We start from the raw sequence: 18,933 nt of genomic DNA, 5'->3' as shown, positions 1-18,933 counted from the left end.
GTCGCCCGGCTGGTTTTTTGTATTTTTTTGTAGAGACGGGGTTTCACCGTATTAGCCAGGATGGTCTCGATCTCCTGACCTCGTGATCCGCCCGTCTCGGCCTCCCAAAGTGCTGGGATTACAGGCTTGAGCCACCGCGCCCGGCCTCACAGTTCTGTCTTAAAACAACCTATGTAGACTTGTGTAACCATCACCACAAAGGGTACAGAACAATTCCACTGCACCAACAAATTCCCCTTGTGCTGCTTTTTTTAAAGAGTGGCTCCCCACCCCGCATTGAGTATAAAGGCTTTGATTTTCATCAGTGTTTTGTTGTTTATTAATTTTTATTGCTGAATAGTTTTCCACGTTAGGTGCTACAGTATTCTTAGCCATTAACCCACTGAAACACATTTAGGTTGTTTATAATTTTTGGTGATTATGAATAAAACTGTTACAAACATTAGGTTTTTGTATGAACATAAATTTTCGTATCTGTACGGTAAATATTGGAGTGAAATGGTTAGGTCATATGGTGAGTATATGTTTACCTTTGTAACACAGGGCCAACCTTTTCCAGAGTGATTGGTTAAATTTGTTTTCCCACCAGCAATGTATGAAGATGTGGTTGCTCCATAATTTGCCAACACCTGGTAATTCTCATTGTTTTTATTTTATCCATTCTAGTAGATGTGTAGTGGTATCTCATTGTGGCTTCAGTTTGTATTTCCTTAATGACTAATGATGTTGAGCATCTTTTCATGTGCTTTTGTCCATCTGTGTATCTTTTTGAAGTGTTCCAATCTTTTGCCATTTTAAAAGAATTCTATTGTTTGTTTTCCTAGTTTTATTTTTGTAGCTTGTGGCTTGTCTTTTTATTCTCTTTTATTCAATTTTTATTTCAGTGTCTTTTATAAAGCAGAGGTTTTAAAGTTTAATGAAGTCCAGTTTTTCCTTTTATGGACCATACTTTGGTGTCATATTTAAGAACCCATCCCGAACTAATGTTTAGGAAATTTTTCTTCTACTAGCTTAATGGTAATGTTTTTCATATTGTGAAAATTTTCACATTTTTATATAATGTGTTAAAGGTCTAGGCTCGTTGTTTTTACATGTGGTTATCCAACTGTTTCAGCATCATTTGTGGAAAACATTGTTTCTCCATTGAATTGCCTTTGCCCTTTTGTCAACAATTGATTGCTCGTGTTTAAGTGGCTCTGTTTCTCAGTTTTCTATTCTATTCCATTGATCTATGTGTCCATCCCTTTGCCAAAACCACACATTATCTTGATTACTGTAGCTTTGTAGTAAATCTCAAAATCAGGTAATGTAAGCCCTTCAAATTTATTCTTTTTCTAATTTATATGCTTCCACTGTCATATATTTGTCCATATATTATGTCAAGTTTTACTTTATGTGTTTTGACACTCGGTTGTTATCTGAATACAGGTTAAGAATTGTCAAATCTCTGGTGATTTGAATGTTTTCTGATTATGTAGCAACTTTCTTTAAACATAAGAATACTTTATAACAGATAATATTGGGGTTTTTTTGGAGGGAGGGGAGGAGGTTTGAAACAAGGTCTCACTCTTACCCAGGCTGGAGTACAGTGGTGGTGTGATTTTTGGCTCATTGCAGCCTCAACCTCCTGGACTCAAGCAATCCTTCCACTTCAGCCTCTCGAGTAGCTGGATTACAGGCATGCACCACCACACCCAGCTAAATTATTTTGCATCTTTTGTAGAAATGGGGTTTCACCATGTTGGCCAGGCTGGTCTTGAACTCACGAGTTCAAGCAATCTGCCCACCTTGGCCTCCCAAAGTGCTGGAAATACAAGCATGAGCCACTCTGCCCCACCACAGATTTATTGAGATATAGTTTACATTCCATAAAATTCACCCATTTAAAACGTACAGTTCAGTGTGTGTGTATTCACAGAGTTGTACAACCATCACCACAATAAATTTTAGACCGTTATCACCTCTAAAATGAAACTTTTAGCTATAACCTCTGCTATGATCTGTATGTTTGTGTACCCTCAAAATTCCTAAGTTGCAATCCTAACCCCTAGGCTGATGGTATTAGGAGATGGGGCCTTTGAGAAGTGAGTAGGTCAAGAGGGCGTAGCCCTGATAAATGAGCTCAGTGCTCTTATGAAAGTGGCCACAAACAGGTCACTCACCCCTTCTCCCTTGTGAGGACACAATGAAAAGACAGTCATCTGTGAGCTAGAAAGTGGGTTCTCACTCAAATTTCATTGTGCTGGTGCCTTGATCTTGGACTTCCCAGCCTCCAGAACTCTAAGAAATCATTTATTGTTGTTTATCAGCTACTCAGTGTGTGGTACATTTGTTATGGCAGCTGGAACAGACTAAGATAACTCCCAACTCCTCTATTCTCCCCAGCACTAGGCAACCATGAATACACTTTCTATGTGTGTAGATTTGCCTGTTCTAGACATTTCAGATAAACGGAATCATACAGTCATTATACAGTATATGATCTCGTGTGGTTTGAATGTGGATTAGCCTGTTTTCACACCACTATCAATAACCTGAAACTAGGTTATAAGGAAAAGAGGTTTAATTGGCTCACAGTTCCACAGGCTGTACAGGAGGCATGGCTGGAGAGGCCTTAGGAAGCTTATAATCATGGTGGAAGGCAAAGGGAAAACAGGCTCATCTTACATGGCCAGAGCAGGAGCCGGGGGAAGGTGCCACACACTTTTAAACAACCAGATCTCGTGAGAACTCTTATCACAAGAAGAGCACCAAAGAGGGAAATCTGCCCCCATGATCTAATCACCTCCAATCAGGTCCCACCTCCAACATTGAGGATTACAATTTGACATGAGATTTGGGCAGGGCCACAGACCCAAACCATATCAGAATGTGTCCCCTAAAGTTCATATGTTGGCCACTTGATCCCTAGTGAGGTAGTTCTGGGAGGTAGGGCCTAATGGGAGGTCAGTGGATTATGGGGGCAGCACCATCACAAATGGATTAATGCTATTGTGAGAGTGGGTCTGTTGTCACAGGAGTGGGTTCCTTACAAATGAACAAGTTTGGCTCCCCCTTGTTCCTCTATTGCCCTCTCTGCCCTTTGCCCTCTCTTTGCCCTTTGGCTATGGAATGGTACAGCAAGAAGGCCCTCAACAGACACCAGCTCCTTGATTTTGGACTTCCCAAGCTCTAGAACTGTGAGGAAATAAATTTCTATTCATTATAAATTACCCAGTATAGCATTCTGTCATAGCAGCACAAAAGGGGCTAAGACATGGTCTTTGTGATTGGCTTTTTTCACTTACCATAATGTTTTCATAAGGTTTATGTTATGGAATATATTAGTGCTTCATTTATTTTAAAAACATTCTTTCCTTTTTTAAAAAAATCTCAAATGTGATAGTACTTTTTTTATTGTGTTAAAAAACACATAACATAAAATTTACCCTCTCAACCATTGTCTTCGTTTGTTTTGTGCTGCCATAACAGAATACCACAGATGGTAATTTATAAGGGTGGAAAATTTATTGCCTCACAGTTCTGGAGGCAGGAAAGTTCGAGGTCAAGGGGCCAACATTGGATGAGGCCCTCCTTGCAGCATCATCCCATGATGGAATGTGGAAGAGGAGACTGAACTCATGCTTTTGTAATGGCACTAATTGCACCCACAAGGGTGAAGCCCTCATGGCTTAATCACCTCTTAAAAGGTCCTGCCTCTTTAAACTCTTAACACCGGCAATTAAATTTCAACATGAGTTTTGGAGGGGGTAAACATTCAAACCATAGCATTCCACCCCTGGCTCCCCAAAACTTTTGTCCTTTTCACATACAAAATACATTCATTCCATCCCAATATCCCCAAAAGTCCTCACTGATTTCAGAATCAACTCCAAATTCCAAAGCCCAAGAGTCTCATCTGAAATCAGATATGGGTGAGACTCAAATCACTATTCATCCTAAGGCACATTTCCAGCTCTGAGCCTGTGAAATTAAACAAGTTATGTGCTTCTGAAATAGAGTGGTGAGCCAGTCATAGGATAGACATTTGCGTTCCAAAAAGGAGAGACAGAGACCAAGAGAGGAGATCCTAATCAGGTCCACCCTGTGGCTTTCCTGGGCTCAGTCCACACAGAAGCTCTCATGGGTTGAAATCTTGTGCCTGCAGCTCTCCCAGACTGGTGTTACACACTGGTAGCTCTACAGTTCTGGGGTCTTGGGAATGGCCCTGCCTCCATAGCTTCTCTAGGCCTAGTGGGGGACTCTGTGCAGTGGCTCTGACCCCACAGTTCCACTGGGCATTGTCCTAGTAGGGTCTCTCTACAGTGGCTCCACCCCTGTAACAAGTCTCTGCCCCAGGCTGTTCATGACATCCTTTGAAATCTAGGGCTACATTTAAGATCAGGTCATCTGCAGATAATTTTATTTTTTCCTTTCCAAGTTATCGCTTAATTACTCTCACTAAGACCTCTAGTACTATGTTGAATAGAAGATGTGAGAGTGGGCTTGTTCCTATCTTGGAGGGAAAGCTTTCAGTTTCTCACCGTTGAGCGTGTTATTAGCTATGGACTTTTTATATATGGCCTTTGTTATGTTGAGGTAATTTCCTTCTATTTTTAGTTTGTTGAGTGGTTCTTTAAAATCATGAAAGGGTGTTAAATATTGTCAAATGCTTTTTCCGCATCAGTTGAGATAGTCGTGTCATTTTTTTGTTTTTCATTCTGTTAATATGGTTTATTGCATTGGTTCATTTTCATATATAAAACATCCTTGCATTTCATGGATAAATCCCACTTGGTCATGGTCTATAATTATTTATTTATTTATTTTTATATAACTTTCATTTTTTAAAATTATACTTTAAGTTCTAGGGTACATGTGCACAACATGCAGGTTTGTTACATATGTATACATGTGCCATGTTGGTGTACTGCACCCATTAACTCGTCATTTACATTAGGTATATCTCCTAATGCTGTCCCTCCCCTATCCTCCCTCCCCACAACAGGCCCCAGTGTGTGATGTTCTCCGCCCTATATCCGAGTGTTCTCATTGTTCAATTCCCACCTATGAGTGAGAACATGCAGTATTTGGTTTTCTGTCCTTGCAATAGTTTGATGATGGTTTCCAGCTTCATCCATGTCCCTACAAAGGACACGAACTCATCCTTTTTTAAGGCTGCATAGTATTCCATGGTGTATATGTGCCACATTTTCTTAATCCAGTCTGTCATTGATGGACATTTGGGTTGGTTCCAAGTCTTTGCTATTGTGAATAGTGCCGCAGTAAACATACGTGTGCATGTGTCTTTATAGCAGCATGATTTATAATCTTTTGGGTATATACCCAGTAAAGGAATGGCTGGGTCAAATGGTATTTCTAGTTCTAGATCCTTGAGGAATCGCCACACTGTCTTCCACAATGGTTGAACTATAATTTTTTATTGTGCTGTTGAATTTGGTTTGCTAGTATTTTTTAAAAGGGATTTTGCATCAATTCCTCAATAAATCCTGATCAATGAATACATCAGGGATATTGAGCTGTAATGTCATGGTGGAAGGTGAAGAGGAAGGAGGCATGAGTTACACAGCCAGAGCAGGAGGAAGAGAGTGAAGGGGAAGGTGCTACACACTTTTAAACAACCAGATCTTGTGAGAACTCACTCACTATCATGAGAAAAGCAGGGGGAATTCCACCCCCATGATCCAATCACCTCCCACTGGCCTCTCCTCGAATGTTGGGGATTACGGTTGACATGAGATTTGGGCAGGGACACAAATCCAAACCATATCATTCTATTTGTATTATTTGTAATGGTTATTTTTAATATCTTAATTTAAGAGACAGGGTCTTGCTCTGATGCTCAGGCTAGAGTGCAATGGCACCATCATAGCTCACTGCAGCCTCAAACTCCTGGGCTCAAGTGATTCTCCTGCCTCAGGCTCCCAAGTAGCTAGAACTGCAGGTGCACACCATCATACCCAGCCTATTTTTAAAATTTTTGTGAGATGGCTCACCTTGTTGCCCAGGCTGGTCTTGAACTCCTGGCCTCAAGTGATTCACTCACCTTGGCCTCCCAAAGTGCTGAGATTACAGGTGTGAGCCACCACACCTAGTCTATATATATATATATATATATATATAGAGAGAGAGAGAGAGAGAGAGAGAGAGAGAGAGAGTCTCATTCTCTCACCCAGGCTGGAGAGCAGTGGCACGATCTTGTCTCACTGTAACCTCCACTTCTTGGGTTCAAACAATTCTTGTGCCTCAGCTATTATTAATACTTTAACAAGCTAAATTAGCTTAAAGCATATTTAAGACTCTAAATCAATTTCTTTATTGTTCCTACAATGAAATAAAGGACCTTAGAATGATTTAGCATCAGTCATTTCGGTATGGGTTAGCTCTTGGTGCAAGCAAATATTCTAAAATGTAATGGTACGAAATGATAGCCATGCATAACTCCTCATGAATCTAACGGTCAGCTTGATAGTGCTCCCTCTCCCATTCAGGCTGGGCTCAGTTATGTGTTTGCAGCAAGGTGATGGATCAGCTGTGGCTGGCTGCCCTGTGATGGCCTTGGATCTTTTTTTTTCTAGCAGCCTAGCTAACTCAGGCATGCCCTCCTGGTGGCAGGAGTTCAAGAGCGCTGAAGCGTGCCAGCCTTTTGGAGGCTTCCACTCCAAACTCGTACACTGCCACCTTGATCACATTCTATAAGCCAGAGTCACAAGCCAGCCTAGGTGGGGAGAAAATCAACTCCAGCTCCTGATTTAAGGGGCTAGAAGATCACATTGCAACGAGTGTGGACCCAGACAGGGATGGAGAATTGGGTCAGTCTTTGCAATCAGTGTGGCAGAATCACCCTCCCTCTGAAGTATTGGTTTTATTTTACTCACATTGTCATTATTTTATACAGTCAATATTTGTTTAGACTTGCCCAGGTGTGTATCACTATGCCTTCTTGCCTTCCAGAAGGCCTTCATTTTAAGCTAGTAAAATGTAAGCTCACAGAGACTTCTGGAATAACTTTTTTTTTCTGAAGGCATCTTTTTTGAAGTTAGTCTGGTGAGGATCCGTGGCTGATAAATTGTCAGTTTCTGTTGACTGATGACATTTCTGTTTCTGTTTGACATTTTTGCCTCAGTTGCTGAAATGTATTTTCACTGGATGTGAGGTTCCAGGCTGCTGTTATTTTTCTCTCATCTCTTTAAAGCTAAGCCCACGTTGGTCTGGCTTAGCTTCTCATGGTTTTATAATCGTGAATTGTGAGCTTACATTTTACTGGCCTTAGTATGTAGGGATTCCGGAAGGCCTGTGTTGTGTTGTGTTTCTCCGAAGAAGAATTAAATAAATTTATTTCTTGAATTGAGATTTCCTGGACTAAACAGGAAACATTACCTCAAATGCCAGACTCTCCTTGGGACAGGTCTGTGGTTATTGACTCACTAAGGGAAGATCACCCCGTTCCCAACTCCCATCACCGAGTGTGGGGGGCTTAGAGAGCCACGTGTCCCTGTGGGCCCCCATTTTAGTGGTTAGATGCATTTCCCACCACCTGTTTCACTAAGGGTCTCAATCCACTGTGGTGTCCTGGATCCAAATCACTGCCCTGCTCACGCCCAAGTCCTGGTCTCCTGGCTTAAGTGGCTCTTGAGTCCCAAAGTCCCAGGGAGTTAAGAGCAGCATGCAAGGCAGAAAATTTCTGGTTTCTTTTGTCCTTAGAAATGAAGTGTTTTATTAAATGAGTTATTTTTCAAGACAATGAAATAATCACTGCCACAATTTATTGATATGGCCCTAGAAAGAAGGGCCCTGAGGCTCCTCTCTCCTCCCTGCCTTTCTCCCTCCCTTCCTTTCTGCCACCCTTCTTCTTCCCTCCCCTCCCCTCCCCTCCCCTCCCCTCCCCTCCCCTCCCTTCCCTTCCCTTCCCTTATTTGCAACAGGATTGCTGACATCATGGCATTTTACTACTCATGTCCTGTATCTTATAAGAATATTTATCAACATGTGTATTTTTTTATTTTATTTTATTTTTTTGAGACAGAGTTTCACTCTGTCTCCCAGGCTGGAGTGCAGTGGTGCAATCATGGCTCACTGCAGCCTCAACCTCCTGGGCTCAGGTGATTCTCCCACCTCAGCCTCCCAAGTAACTGGGACTATAAGTGCACACCACCATGCCCAGCTAAATTTTTTTTGTTTGTTTTTGGAGAGACAGGGTTTTGCCATGTTGGCCAGGCTGGTCTCAAACTCCGGGCTCAAGTGATCGCCTGCTTCAGCCTCCCAAAGTGCTGGGATTACAGGCCTGAGCCACTGTGCCCAGATATTTTATTTTTAGAGACAGGATCTCTGCTCTGTTTCCCGGGTGAAGTGCAGCAGCATGATCATAGCTCACTGTAACCTTGACCTCCTGGGCTCAAGCAATTCTCCCGCCTCAGCTTCCCGAGTATCTGGGATTACAGGCACACACCACCACATGCAACTATTTTTTTTTTTCTTTGTAGAGATAGGGTCTCGCTATGTTACCCAGGCTGGTCTCAAACTCCTGGGCTCAAGCCATCCTGCCAAAGTGCTGGGATTATAGCATGTGTCTTCTATGAGCAAGTATATTCTCCAACATAATCGCAATGCTGTTATTCAACCCACACGGTCTAACTCTGATGCAAGATTACTGTCTAACACACAGTTTAAATTTATCCAGTTATCCCCAGAGGTCATGTACAGCTCCCTATCCAATTTCCAATCAGTTGGGACACACTGCATTTATTCGTCCTGCCTCTTCAGTTTCCTTCTGTCTAGAATGGTCTTTCAAGCTTGTTTTGTCTTTTGTGACATTAATATTTTGAGAAGTCCAGACCAGCTGTTTTGTAGAATGTTCCACCAGCTGCATTTTCTATTTCCTCATGATTAGATCCAGATTAAGCACTTTTGACAAGAAATCTACGTATATGTGTGATTCTCATTAAATGACATTAGGAGGGCTGGACTTGGTGGCTGTCCTCTGTAGTTTCAGCTATTCAGGAGGCTGAGGCAAGAGGATTGCTTGAGCCTGGGAGTTCCAGGTTCTAGTGAGCTAGGATCACACCACTGCCCTCCAGCCTGGGTGACAGAGTGAGACCCTGTTTAAAAAAAATTTTTTTTTACATCACATCAAGAGACTCCAGATGCCAATGTGTCCTATTCCTAACGCTAAATTTGATTACTTTGTTCACGTGTTGTCCAAATTCTCTAGTTGTAATTAACAACTTCTCCCTTTGTATGAATATCGTGGCTCCTAACAACTTTTCACCTGGTGTTTTTGCTCTCCATGGAGGATACTTGCCTGAATCAATTATTACATTAGTGCCTACAAAATGGTGTTTTGATAATTCTGTTATTCCTCCCACATTTAGTGCTGGCATTCTTATGAAAAGAAGAGCTTTCTGTCTCCACTTTCCACCTGGTGGGTTTTTTTGTTTTTTTGTTTTTCTTGTGAAAGGAAAATATCTTGGGCCCCCGAAATCATTAAGGAAAACTCAAGCTGGAAACTGCTTACAGCAAACCTGCCTCCCGTTCTATTCAAAGTTACCCCTCTGCTCACTGAGGCAGATTCAAATCTGATTTGCCTCTTTTGGAAAGGCTAATCAGAAACTCAAAAGAATGCAACCATTTGTGTATCACCTGTCTGTGACCTGGAACCTCCCTCCCCACTTCCAGTCTTCCTGCCTTTTCTTCCAGTTGTCCTGCCTTTCCAGATTGGACCAATGTACTTCTTACATAGATTGATTGATGCCTCATGTCTTCCTAAAATGTGTAAAACCAAGCTGTGCCCCGATCACCTTGGGCATATGTCATCAGGACTTCCTGAGGCTGTGTTATGGGCGTGTCCTCAACCAGGGCAAAATAAACTTTCTAAATTAACTGAGACCTGTCTCAGATTTTCTGGGTTCACAGGATCACTATGGATCCATGGATTCCTTTTAAAGAAAGTTTTAATTAACATTCCTAACACGTATAGATCTTTAGTATATGCTTGGTGAATTTTTATATGTCTATAAACCCAGGTAACAACCACCCAGCTCTTGGTCAAGATACAGACCCTTTTCATTCTGCTGGAAGGCTCCTCCATGCCCTTCCCTTCCCAGTTAATCCACCCCATGCCACCCCACCTCATCCTCCCAATGCCTCACCTCCCCGTCCCCGTGGGAGATCATGAGTTTGGTTTCTATCTCCTCTACTAGTTTTATCTGTTTGAACACTATTTAAATAAGATCCTATAGTACATACTCCTTTGTATCTGGCTTCCTCACCCCACATTTTGTATGATTCAACCATTCTGTATGTATCAGTTGTTCTTCTTCTTCTTCTTTTTTTTTTTTTTTTTTTTGAGACAGAGTCTTGCTCTGTCGCCCAGGCTGGAGTGCAGTGGTGCGTTCTCCACTCACTGCAAGCTCCGCCTTCTGGGCTAACGCCATTCTCCTGACTCAGCCTCCCAAGTAGCTGGGACTACAGGTGCCCACCACCACGCCTGGCTAATTTTTTTTTTTTTTTTTTTTTTTTTTTGTATTTTTAGTAGAGACGGGGTTTCACCGTGTTAGCCAGGATGGTCTGGATCTCCTGACCTCAGGTGATCTGCCCACCTCGGCCTCCCAAAGTGCTGGGATTACAGGCGTGAGCCGCCGCGCCCGGCCCAGTTGTTCTTTTTCAATGATGTGTGGTATTCCACTGTGGGAATATACTACAGTTTGTTTATTAATTCTACTGTTGATGGATAATTGAATTGTTTCCAGTCTGGGGGCTCTCATGAATATAAGTGCATTTTCCTTGGGTACATATACCTAGGAGTAGAATTCCTGGGTCATAGAGCAGACAGATGTTTAGCTTTAGAAGATAATGTCAAATGGTTTTGACTTTACCAATTTACAACATCTCTGTCAGCAAGGCATGAGTTCCAGTTTGTCAGCACTTTGTACTTTTCGTCTGTTACATTTTAACCATCTGGCTCATGTGCAGTGGTCTCTTATGCTGGCTTAAATTTTCATTTTTCTGTGGTATATATATACCATGGAACAAAAGGAACAAAATAATGGCATTTACCGCAACCTGGATGGCGCTGGGGACCATTATTCTGAGCAAAGTAACTCAGGAATGGAAAACTAAACATTGTGTGTTCTCACTGATAAGCGGGAGCTAAGCAATGAGGATACAGAGGCATAAGAATGATATAATCGGGCCGGGCGCAGTGGCTCCCGCCTGTAATCCCAGCACTTTGGGAGGCCGAGGCGGGCGGATCACAAGGTCAGGAGATCGAGACCATCCTGGCTAACACGGTGAAACCCCGTCTCTACTAAAAATACAAAAAACTTGCTGGGCGAGGTGGCGGGCACCTGTAGTCCCAGCTACTCAGGAGGCTGAGGCAGGAGAATGATGTGAACCTGGGAGGTGGAGCTTGCAGTGAGCCAAGATCACGCCACTGCACTCCAGCCTGGGCGACAGAGCGGGATCCCATCTCAAAAAAAAAAAAAAAGATATAATGGACTTTGAGGACTCGGGGAAAGGGCGGTGAGGAGGTGAGGGCTAAAAGACTACACCCTGGGTACAGTGTACGCTGCTTGTGTGACGGGTGCACCAGAACCTCCAAAATTACCACTAAGGTACTTATCAACGTAACCAAACACTGCCTGTTCCCTCCAAAATTTGAAATATACATAAATGAAATAAATTTTCATTTTTCTGAGTATGACTAATTCTGATCACTTTTTCAAGTGTTTATTGGATATTGGTTATATTCTCTTTAAAAGTGACTCTTTTATCCATTTAAAAAAATTCAGTGTTTTAAGTTCCTTTGCGGAAGTTCTTTATCCGTATTCTTAATGCAAGTCCTCTGGTAGCTGTGCGCGTCGGGAACACTGTCTCCCAGCACTCAGCGATGGTGGGACGGGAAGTGGCAGACTCCACGCTGGCTCCTCCGTCACCGCCTCTGGGCCCCTCCCTGCTTCCGTCGCGATGGAGGTTTGAGGATCACTTTGTTCTTTCCTTGCACCAAATCTGGAATCAGCCAAGGATCCTTGGTTCCTTTCAGTGAGGAATGACTATGTGTTTTGGGGTTGCTCCTATGTTTCCATGAGATGATTTATGATGTTTTAATCCAGCATTTCCATTTCAAAGTGTGGGGAGTTGTAGAGAATGCCCGCTTCGCCTAGCGCTGACCCGACAGTGTCTGTGAGTGAAGTGTGGGGAGTTGTAGAGAATGCCCGCTTCGCCTAGCGCTGACCCGACAGTGTCTGTGAGTGAAGTATGGGGAGTTGTAGAGAATGCCCGCTTCGCCTAGCGCTGACCCGACAGTGTCTGTGAGTGAAGTGTGGGGAGTTGTAGAGAATGCCCGCTTCGCCCAGCACTGACCCGATAGTGTCTGCGAGTGCTTCTTAGCTCATGTAGAATTGGACCCCTTCCAACTTAAAAAAATATAAGAAAGGTCTCACACTACTGGTGGGAAGATAAAAATGCTACTACCACTTTGGAAAATGGTTCGATACTTTCTTATAAAGATACCCATTGACCCAGCAATCTGACTCCTGGATGTTTGCCCAACAGAAATGAGCACATATGTTCACAAAAAGACTTCTTCAAGCATGTTCCTAGTCATGCTCTTCACAACTGGAAACAGCCCAAATGTCCATTAGCAGTATAATAGAAAAACAAATTACAGTGTATTCACACAACAGACTACTCAACAATAAAACAAATGAGCTCATTTCAAAACATCATGTTGAGTGAAAGAAGTCAGAACACTACAGTACGTTCTACATTATTTCATTTATATGAAACTCTAGAAAAGTCAGCACTCATCTATAGTGACAGAAAGTAGAAGAGTCACTGCTACTTAGAGGGGTACTGCCTGGGAAGGGGCAGAACAGATTTTCTAGGGTGATGACGCTCCTTATCACGATTGGGGTGTGCATACGACTGTGTATCTGTTTGTCAAAGTTGCACAGTTAAGATTTACATATGCAATGTCTATAAAATGTTCCTAAAATGCGTATACATATGTGAGAGTGTGTGTATAAATTATGTCTCCAAGTGTAAAACAAAAAGGAAGGACAGAAATATTAACTGCCTAGCAAAAGCTTGAAGTTGGCTGAGTAGATCAAGTTAATTTAACTCCAGGGGAACATTTGGCAAAAGGGGAAACAGGAGTTCTCTGCACTGTTACAGGGCTTCAGGGCTGTCATCCAGGGGCTCAGCACTGGTTTTACTTGTTTTAGGGGTTTACTTGCTTCCAGAACGTCCCTGTAGTGCCCTTCAGCCTCACCAGGTGGCAGTGTCATATCAGCTAGGGGCCTGAGAACCGTCAGCTCTCAGGAGACCCTGGTGCTCTCTGGAGCAGCGGGAGAGCAGGTGCCATTGTGTCCTCTTTGGGCAGACTATGACTCATTCTCATTCACCAGGCTTAGCTGGACATTTTTTATCTGTTTCCAAAAATTATATCTAGGGCACAAATGTGCCATCTTTGCAGGTATTCAAGAGACTGTGCCCAAGGCCCCATGGAAAGCAGGGTGGAGGAAGAGGTCCCAAATCCAACATGTGAGCTTCCCCCTCACGGAAGATGTGTGTGCGGCCTGATTCCCTGTGGAGGGGTCTGGAAACGTGGAGGTGATTTCCCTCCACGGAGACGTACTTCTGTGACTTTCGATTTGACTGGGGGCCCCTGGGCTTCACTGATGATTATTCACATGTATTGAGCATTTACCATGCATCAGGCACTGTTTGAGTTGCTGGACATACGTGATATCATTTCTGGTCTAGGAGGTAGGGACTATGAATATCCCAATTTTTCAGGAGAAGAAACAGATACCAAGGGGCACTGTGACATTCCAGTGCTTGTGAGAAGGCAGCTGGCCTGACCACGCAGTCCACTCCAGGCTACAATTCAGGCAGGGCGCCCGGGACACTCATCGCCTAGTGGCTGAGCAGAACGATAGAAGAGAGATTTTGGCAAACATTTCCATTACAGTATTTTGCTCTTCATCTCTTTAAAATCTTGGGTGGATCCCCCAACTCAGTGTTTGTCTCTTTTGGTACATCTTGTGCACGTGGTGACATTGGAGCTGCCATTTACAGCCTATCTGCTTCAAAGCACACTATAAGGAGGTCAGTCTCTTTAGAGGCTTTGTCTATGGACAGCAGCAACAACAACAACAGGAAAAGGATTCTGTTTTATCATCGTTACTTAGCACATCTTTGTACCCTGGGCTTTTTAATGCTAATATAGACTGCTTTAAATATGCCTATATATACATGCATGTGTGTGTGTGTATGTGTGAGTATATATGTATATGTACGTATTTAAGGGAATAGAGTTGCAGAAATATTCCTCCATTCCCTCTTGCTTGTAGTGTGGTGGAGGATACATAGTAGGTACTAAGTACAGGTTTGAGAGCTAAATGGCCTGTTGAATTCTTGGCAAAATGCACCTGAAATTATGTTGAGCTCTCTCATTAGTTTGCCTCATTATGTGGGATGTCCTTTTTCCTGCCTAATTGTTGTTGAAAGGCACATTCCTGAGGGATGACTTCAGGTCACATCCCGAGCCTCTGGTTGTATTTTCTGGAAGCACACCTTTGTCCAGAGTTTCTTTTCAGGACTCCAAATTAGAGTTTCTGTTTTTGTTTTAGTTTTACACATACACACCAGACTTACATTTGATTTTTTCCTTTTCTTTTCTTTTCTTTTTTCTTTTCTTTTTTTTTTTTTTTTTGGAGACAGATTCTCACTCTGTCGCCCACGCTGGAGTGCAGTGGCGCAATTACAGCTCACTGCAGCTTAGCACTCCGGGGCTCAAGCCATCCTCCCACCTCAGCCTCCCAGGTAGCTGGGACCACAGCTACATGCCACTAGACCTGGCTATTTTTTGAAAAAAATAAAAACATCCCACTATGTTGCCCAAACTGCTCTCAAATTCCCAGCCTCAAGCAATTTCCCTGCCTCGGCCTCCCAAAGTGCTGGGATTACAGGCACGAGTCACCACGCCTGGCCCTCCTTTGAAACTTCCCTCGACTCCTTTGAAACGTCTTGGGGGCTAATTTTTGTATTTTTTGTAGAAATGGGGTTTCACCATGTTGGCCAGGCTAGTCTGGAACTCCTAAGCTCAAGTGATCCACCCGCCTTGGCCTCCCAAAGTGCTGGGATTATAGACATGAGCCACTGTGCCTGGCCCGTCTCTTAGTTTTGCGAATACGTCAGTTTTGTGAAATACGTGTGTCTTTCCTTTTTTTTTCTTTTTTTTTGAGATGGAGTCCCGCTCTTATTGCCCAGGCTGGAGTGCAGTGGCGCGATCTCAGCTCACTGCAACCACCGCCTCCCGGGCTCAAGCAATTCTCCTGCCTCAGCCTCCTAGTTTTGTAAAATATGTGTGTCTTATTCCAGGAGGCAGTGGTGCAAGTGGGAGTAGGTGTCCATTTAAATGAGGTCTCCATATGGCGCCAGCGGTCAGGTGCTCATCGAGGAGCATTTCTTTGGAAACAAAAGAAAAACAAAGTGTTTATTATGATTAGAAGAAGGCCCCAGAAAAAGAATCTCTCTCTCTGACATTTTCCTACCCCTCTTTCACCTGCCCAAGGCAGGACTCTAATCTGATTGTGGGTCTAAGACCTTTATTTCAGAGAAGGTCCTGCCCCACTCACCCTGGAAGAAGGAGTGCTGCACAGAGAGGCCAAGGAGAATCTGGACGGACGGGCCTTGCAGGGTTTCCCACTCAGTCTGTTAGCACTTGATCATGCTCTTTTTGTCCAGTCACATTTCTACATGGCTGTTCAGGCTTCAGCCATGCCTAACCAATAAAGGTTCCATAAAAGGCCCAAGAGGACAGGGTAGGAGGTTCCAGGTAACTGAGCACATGGAGGCTCACAGGAAGGTGAACAAAACTCATTCCCATGCCCAGAGGGTGGAGCACTCCAACTCCACGCGGGCCCTTCCAGACCTCACCCTGTATGTCTCTTCGTCTGGCTGTTTACTTGTACCTTTTAAAATGTGCTTTGTAATCAACTGGTAAACCGAAGTCTTTCTCTAAAAACGCTTTGGGTTTTATTATCTTAACTTGCTGGAGCAGCTCACAGGACTCAGGAAAACACATGAGTCTGGTGGGTCAGAAGTTCCGGAGGCCTGGACTTGTGGCTGGTTAGAAGGAGGGGAGGGCCTTGTGGGAGTGAGTTCTCACTTTGTGGTTTCTTGGACTATCTCTGGGTAGACAGCATCAGAACTGAACTGAATTGGAGGTCACCCGGCTAGTGTCCACTGCACGACTCATTGCTTGCTTGGCACGTGAGGAGAAATCCCCACACATTTGGTCACAGAAGTCTTCTGTGTTGGTTGTTGCTGAGGGAGAGAACAGGAAAAAGCAAACTGGGTGTTGTTGTTGTTTTCAGACTTTCACAAAGATTCATATTTGGGAGCCTAGTCTCTGAGTCCAGAAGGCATCCAGTCAAGATTTCTAGAGTTGAGCTCAGAGCATCCTTAGATGATGGTATGCAAACAGCAGTTGTAGTTTGATGCACCTCCTGGTTTGCAGTTGGAATGTTTTCAGTTATGGCACTGGATGTTCCAGTAAACTTTTTTTTTTTTTTTTTTTTGAGTCAGAGTCTAGCTCCGTTGCCCAGGCTGGAGTGCAGTGGCGCAATCTCAGTTCGCTGCAACCTCCACCTCTCGGGTTCACGTCATTCTCCTGCCTCAGCCTCCTGAGTAGCTGGGACTACAGGTGCCCACCGCCACACCTGGTTAATTTTTTATATTTTCAGTAGAGACGGGGTTTTACCATGTTAGCCAGGATGGTCTTGATCTCCTGACTTTATGATCCACCCACCCTGGTCTCCCAAAGTGCAGGGATTATAGGTGTGAGCCACTGCGCCCGGGCCCAGTAAACTTTCTCAGTGGCTCAGACAACAGCAGCCATGAAGTTTGTCCATACAGGATTTGTTGTGGCGATTTCTCTGAAGTTTATATCAAGTGGTCAAGTTTAGATTGTTAGGGTTTCAGGAAAAGGGAAATTTTGCTTTTTAATGATTCCAAATCGGAAGGGTGGGAGAAAAATTGGGAATGTATAAAACAGCAGGAGCTAGTTCAAAAGAGGTAGAAGCTCAAAGGTGGTAAATACAGTACTGTTCAACGCCTCCCCAAAGGATACAGCTTTAGTTGGAACAGAACTGTCTCCCTACAGTCACCTCCATTTTCATCAGAGATCTCCTGAACTGCTTGGGCCCACCAGGAAGTAGCCTTGTTTATTTACCTGGAAGGCAGGGGACTCTGTGGGCAAGGAGCCAGCCTGGTTTTGTCAGGGGACTTTACTGATTCCACGATGTCACCTCTCGTTCCTTAAATCTGTCTGGTCATATCTGAAAATAGGACATTCCAGTCAAAGCCTTGGCGATATAATTAATGTTTTCAAATCGTGTCTTGTTATAGATTCTTGTTGGACCTATGCAAATGACTATATTGCCATAAAAATAAGAATACTCAAAGTTTCCAGAATTTTGGAGGAATCAGGTAGGAAGAAAAGGAGAAATGTCTCAACGTTATTTACAAAAGTATAATTTACCAGACTGCTGTAAGCCACAGATCGTTTAAGAGAAAAGAGAAAAGGGTTTCCTTAAATATGGTAAACAAGACGTTAAAGAATCATCAGTGTTTTAAACAGTTATAAAAACTAAAATCATCTTCTTTGGTGCATTTAGTTCCATGTAATTAATTCTCGTTCTGCTCTATCTTGGATTAGCAGTTTTCTGAATCCATCCTTTTCTTGCATTAGAGCTATAGAAATTCTTACCACGTTCAGTGGTATGATCTGAACATTGTCAGGAGCCTGTATCATCGCATAGTACTTGTCAGAGTCTTTCCATGAATCTCTTCGAAGATGAAACGCTTTTGTCTGTAGCTGGTTGTAAAAGCTTTCAGGAAAGCATCAGAGTACAACAACCATCTGTGATAGACAAAACAAGCAAAAAACAACAACCCTCTGAAACAGTCATGATTGAGGATGTGGTGAGAGTTTACTATAATAGAGTTGGCAAGAAAATTGTATTTCTGTGGAATACAACACCTTAAGATACGTAGAATTATGACTGATTATATGGACACTAAGGGCATTGACGAATTTCTAGGAATTTCACATACAGGCGTACATCATTTTTATTGTACTTTGATTCTTTATTACACTTTGCAGATACTGTGTTTCTTACAAATGGAATGTTTGCGGCCACCCTGCATGGGCACAATTTATCCAACAGCATGTACTCACTTCATGTCTCTGTGTCACATCTTGGTAATTCTCACAATATTTTAAACTTTGTCACAATTGTTGGATCTGTTATGGTGATCTGTGATCAGTGATTTTTTTTTTTTTTTTTTTTTTTTTTTTTTTTGAGACAGAGCCTCCCTCAGTCACCCAGGCTGGAGTGCAGTGGCGTGATCTCAGCTCACTGCTACCTCCGCCTCCCGGGTTCAAGTGATTCTCCTGCCTCAGCCTGCAGAGTAGCTGGGACTACAGGCGCCCGCCACCATGGCCAGCTAATTTTTGTACTTTTAGTAGAGATAGAGTTTCACCATGTTGGCCAGGCTGGTCTCGAACTCAAATCAGTGATCTTTAATGCTACTATTATGGCTGTTTGGGAGCACCATGAACCGCCGTTAAGATGGTGAACTTAATTGATACATGTGTGTTCTGAGTGTTCTCTGACCAGACGCTCCCCTCCCTACCTTCCTATGGCCTCCCTATTTCCCTGAGATACAGCAATATTGAAATTAGGCCAATTAATAACCCTACAATGGCCTCTTAAGTGTTCAAGTAAAAGGAAGAGTCACATGTTTCTCATTTTAAATCAAAAGCTAGAAATGATCAAGCTTAGTGAGGAAGGCATGTCCAGAGCCGAGACAGGTTGAAAGCTAGGCCTGTTGCACCAAACAGCGAAGTTGTGAATGCAAAGG

Source organism: Rhinopithecus roxellana, chromosome 17 (assembly GCF_007565055.1).
Source record: "Rhinopithecus roxellana isolate Shanxi Qingling chromosome 17, ASM756505v1, whole genome shotgun sequence".
NCBI lineage: Eukaryota > Metazoa > Chordata > Mammalia > Primates > Cercopithecidae > Rhinopithecus > Rhinopithecus roxellana.
The sequence above is the reverse complement of the archived record's forward strand: the minus strand, read 5'-3'. Positions refer to the sequence as shown.